This window comes from Dipodomys merriami, unplaced genomic scaffold (assembly GCF_024711535.1).
Source record: "Dipodomys merriami isolate MVZ:Mamm:240054 unplaced genomic scaffold, mDipMer1.0.p SCAF_9, whole genome shotgun sequence".
Taxonomy (NCBI): domain Eukaryota; kingdom Metazoa; phylum Chordata; class Mammalia; order Rodentia; family Heteromyidae; genus Dipodomys; species Dipodomys merriami.
Genome location: NW_027206512.1, coordinates 61,169,083 through 61,174,841, shown reverse-complemented (window position 1 = coordinate 61,174,841; position 5,759 = coordinate 61,169,083).

Here is a 5,759-nt window from a genome sequence, read left to right as displayed (position 1 = left end):
TATCCATTTTATAAATGTAGAAATCAAATCAGTAGCCCTGACTAAGTCCTACCATGTAGGCTTTTTCTTCCCTCTTTTGTCCTTCTTTTTTCCTCTTTCCTCCTCTTCCCTTCCCTTCCCTGCCCAGCCCAGCCTTCCTTTTCCTTCCTTCCTTCCTTCCTTCCTTCCTTCCTTCCTTCCTTCCTTCCTTCCTTCCTTCCTTCCTTCCTTCCTTCCTTCCTTCCTTCCTTTCTTCCTTCCTTCTAAAATAGCATTGTTTAGGGCCAATATGCTAGAATAGAGATGCCTTTATCATCTTTGCAGAAGATGACTTTATATTAACTTACAAGATTATAAAAAATTTTCAGAAGTGAGGTGTGGCACAAAGTAGTAGAGCACTAGCCTTGAGCAACAAGAGCTCAGAGACAAAACCCCGGCCCTGAGTTCAAATCCCATGATAGATAAAAAGATAAAAATTAATATATTAATTTTATAAAAAATCAAGACTACAATAAATCAAGAATAGGAAAGTTATTACAAATGAAATACTTGAAATGGAGTACATGGCATTTCAAAATGAAAATGTCTAAGGAGAGTTGTGTAACAGATTCAACCCAGTGTAAGTTGTAGAATAAGAGGAAGAAACTTTCCTCACACTTCCGTTACTCAAGCACTCATTCAGCAACGATCTGTGTGACGCCATCTTCATTCCCTCACCCACTCATTCCGCAGTGCTCTATGGTATACCTGTAACAAATCTCCAGGGGATGCTGGGAGACTTTGAGGTGAATCAAACTTGCAGCATTTTCTTATCTGAGCATAAGTATCTGAAAATATAGTGTGAATGAGGCAGGAAGTACAAGGTCATGGAATGTCTTAGGAATGAAAATAGTGAGGTAGACAGGAGTCTCAGAGAGTATATTATCTGTTGTGGGATTCTTCAGTACTAATATTTCCATAGGTAGCTCATTATCTGGCTCATGGCGTTATCTCAGACGCTCTCTGATGTTTTGTTCTGCTCAGTCCCTCCAAGAATCAAACAATACCCCATGCTCACTGAGAGATAATCTACTCAGTCAAAAAAAGTCAGATGTGATTCTTTCTGGAAACTTCTAAACAGACATTATTACAAATTAGTTTTAACCAATGGTCTGAACATTCTCTGGTCCAGTGAATTTGACCCAAGAAATAAAGCATCACAGATATATAAGATTTATGTCTGAGAAAACAGTGGGGAAGTAATTTTAAGTGAGGAAGACAGACTTCTAGAGCTACCAGCTCAAGCTCACAGCTCAGAACAAAGGCAACAGGAACTTCGTGGTGATTGGAGCCATTCATAGAGCCAAATGCTATTTCAGAACCGTGGACCTATCCTATATCTAGACAAAAGAGTGGCTGCTCCAACATAATGTATGGGTTTTCTACTGGATATTATCACACATTGAGCAGTGTAAAGCAATAAATAACTTTTCCCCACAATTCTGTTGGTCACATTTGGATCCACTATTTGAAGGATAACTTGGGAAAAGCTTGGACTAACTCAGAAGACTGGAATTCTTTCTAGCATCTCTCAGTAGTGAGCATCTGTTTCCTTCCTTATTGGGAGATTTGGCATGATTCAACTACCCCTAACTGTACAATTGGAGCAAGTGACTTTGTTTTCAAAGTTTAAAGAGTCTCCATTGCAAAGAAAGCAAATGATTATGGTGGATAAAAATATGATATATAATGTAAGTTACTGAAATAATGAAGGAACAAATGATGCACGACCAACAAAACGGGTAATTAATTGAGGCTGATGACTGAGGTCATGATGAATTAGGAATTTGTCTTTGAGATCTGGTGTAATTTGGATGGAATACATATTTAGAGCGAGTAGAAAACAAGGGGAGGAGAGGACACCAATGTAGTACCCTTGATCATGGTAGCTGCAGAAGAACCATGTGACTGGAAGAATTAAGTTTTGGGAGATTTTGTTCATGATAAAAGAGATTAAACCTTCACAGTCTCCCACTGAAAGCTTTATCAGTCTTTCATGCTATCAGCCCTTGTGTCGTTAGACAGACAACTGAATTATATCTGGAAGGAATTTTGCACATTTTCAAACAGCCTATTTTTAGGGAGCATGAATAATTACACCAGATGGCTGTTTAAATCTGTTGGCATTGTTTGTACTGTATATTCATTGTTTAGAAAACCCACTTTGTTAGATTTCAAAGAGAAGTACAAAGTTGCAGTAGTTTACAGATTTAACATTGATCTCTTTTGTAGGCCTTTTTAAAACCTTCCACTGAGAAGAGGTTAACAGAGATGCTGATAGGGGATTTTCAATAAATTATGTTGGACATGGAGCCAGACAGCTCCTTCCATAAAAACACAATCTTTAACGTCAATGATTGCTCTGTGTGTGTGTATGAGTGTATGTATGTGTGTGTGTGTGTGTGTGTGTGTGTGTGTGTGTACACACGCATGCACTCATGGTATGAGCATGCAGCTCCTGTTTCTGTGGTCATCCTCATTTAATGCATTATCACTTCCTAAATTACTCACAATGTTTTTATTTTATCAGATTGATGTCATAGATAATCATTGGCCTCTTCATTTTCTATGTGAAATGAAAATTTAGATTATGTTTCTCTTTTCTCTCTCTTGTCCTCCTTTCTTCTTTCCCTTCTCCATCCTCATCCTTCTTCCTCTCTCCTCCACCTCCCTCCTTTTCCTTCCTTCTCTTTCCTCTCTTTCATTCTTTCCTTCCTTCCTTCTCTCTCTCTTTCTTCTAATCCTTCCCTCTCTCTTCCTTCATTTCTACGTATTCATTGATTCTTCCAGTCATCACTTCATTTATTTCATACTTCTTTTATATACTTTGATTCACAACCTGCAAAAAAGTCTGTCAGAAACTGTCACAGCAACAGGAATAAGTGGAAAACATTTTTAAGTTTCCATAGATTGGCACATGTCTTTATGCTTCAAAAGAGTGCATCTTTGTGCACTCTTTCTTCGTTCTGGATGGTTTTGGTGTTTCTCTTCTTTGTTTGCTTGCTGGGTTTTGTTAGGAGATAGGCTCCATTTCTGGGGCTGCCCTGGCTTCACCTCAGGATTGTCCTGCTTACATTTCTGGAGTGGCTCTATTATTTGGTTTGGACCACCATGCCCAAATCATTTGGAAGAGCACATGCAATTTAGCACATCTGATGGAGGGATTTTTTTTATAGTCAAGTGTTGTATAATGACCTTTAATTCATTGGCAGCTGTATGGCCTCAATATATACTCACCATACTATCTAGGTTTGTGTAGGAACACATTATGTGTATACATAATCAAAATTATTAATGGTCAATTTTTCAAGTTGTATCCCTGTGTGTTATAGAAAGAGATTATAGACCTGTCTTTCAAAGCAATTTCTCAGCTATGGCCTATATTGATTCTCCTCATTGTCTCTACTTACGTCATTGCCTGACCTTGTACCTGCTGGCTACTCATCTGAGAAATACATAACCAAGAGCAGGGAATTCAAGTTAAAAATATGTTACACACAGAAAAGCAAGCATCGTATGATCACAATCATGCTGCCTTTCTCACGGAAGTCAAGATAGATGGAGGTTTTCCCATGCAGGGTAGAATGGGGGTGGAGTGTGAAGGGTTGATGTACTAAGTTACAGTTAAATAGAATTAATAAATTTAGATCCTGCTGCACAGTAGGATGACTATAGATACCAGTATGAATTATATATTTTAAAGCCCTAGATTCCCAGAGATAAAAGTGATTGCATCTTATCTCTCATACGCAGAACCTAGAATTCACTCATAAACATATAAGTAAACATTCCAGGCTTGCATGCAAGAGTGCACAAATTTATTAATGGGAATATGGTACATTCAGGGGAGAATTTAATTCCTAAGAAGAGCCAACTCAAAGTCTAATAAAATAAACAGCAGAAACTGGATAATCTAAAGGTAAGAATTAGAGTCAAAGTAGAGGGTAGGAAACTGAAGAGAGACTTCAAAAATTGTTGGCTATACACATGTAGAAAACTGAAGTTAGATCCTTATATATCACTCTGCTCCAAAATCAACTCCAAATGGATCAAAGGCCTTGAGTTAAAAGCAGAGACCCTGAAAATATTACAGGAAGGGATAGGGGATATGCTAGGGCTCCTCAGCACAGGTCTAAACTTCCTAAATAAAGATCCAGAATCACAACAAATCAAAGAACGTTTGGATAAATGGGATCATATTAAACTGCCGAGCTTCTGCATGGCAAAGAACATAGCTAGCAAAATAAATAGAAAGCCCACAGATTGGGAGAAGATCTTCACTAGCCATACAACAGACAAGGGTCTCATATATAAAATATACCTAGAGCTTGAAAAATTAACCTCCCCAATAACAAATCCCAAAAGAAACAACCACCCCATTAATAAAGAATTAAAAAGAGAATTCTCTGGAGAGGAAATAAGAAAGGTCACTAGACAAACGAAGAAATGTTCAGCCTCATTGGCCATAAAAGAAATGCAAATCAAAACCACATTGAGATTCTACCTCACCCCAGTTAGAATGACTATAATCAAGAACTAATACCAACAGATGCTGGAGGGGATGTGGCTAGAAAAGAACGCTACCACACTGTTGGTGGGAGTGTAAACTTGTTCAACAACTCTGAAAGGCAGTATGGAGGTTCCTCAAAAGACTAAACATAGAACTCCCCTAGGATCCAACAATCCCACTCCTAGACATTTATCCAAATGATCTCAAACCAGGCCACACTAAAGCTACCAGCACCACTATGTTTGTTGCAGCATTATCTACCATAGCTAAGATATGGAACCAACCCAGATTTCCCCTCAATAGATGAATGGACCAATAAAATGTGGTATATTTATACAATGGGATTTTATGCTTCTATCAGAAAGAATGACATCGCCCTTTTCATAAGGAAATAGAAAGACATGGAAAAAATCATCTTAAGTAAGCCAGACCCAAAGAAACATAGGCTCTATGATTTCCCTCATTTGTAATAATTAGTATAAGTCTAGGTTAGTCCTGATAGAGAATCACAATAGCTCTAGAGCTCTGAACATAAGACCATATAAAATGATGGGAATTGAAATAAACTCTAAGACAGGGAAACAACAGGCCTTTTTTTTCTTTTTAGTTGTCAACTTTGATGTGCCAATGTACTGTATCTAGTTCTTTCTTCTTGTTTTATTTCATTATTCTTTTTCCATTGGTTTATCCCTGGCAAACTCTGTCTTTGATTTTGGTACCCTCCATCTTGTATACGCATTTATCTGATTGGAGAAAGGGAAGGAAATTTAAAAAATGCTCAAAGAAGTACAAAAGATGACCCATTGCAACAATACCATACTCACAAGACACTTGTTGGAAATAAAATTTACAACTTTGTAGGGAGGGGGGAAGGAGTGAGGGGAGGTGAGAAGAGATAGTGGGAGAAGAACAAGGGAATAGGTAGCAATGTTCAAGGAGAAATGTACCTTTCTCCTGTAAATATAACCCCTCTGTACAGCATCTTCACAATATAAAATGAAAATAAAACTGAAGAGAGAAAGAAGAAGGGAAATAAAATTATAGAATTCAATACAAAAATTAAGAAATTTGCGAGGAACGGTAGATTTGGGAGGGATGGTAACAGTTGATCGAGACGTATTGCATTTATCAACCGCTTTGTTGAATGGCAACGCCTTTGTCCAACTACTTAAAATAATAAACATACAATTTAAAAAACAAGTCTGAGAAAGGACTTGGTATATTATATCAT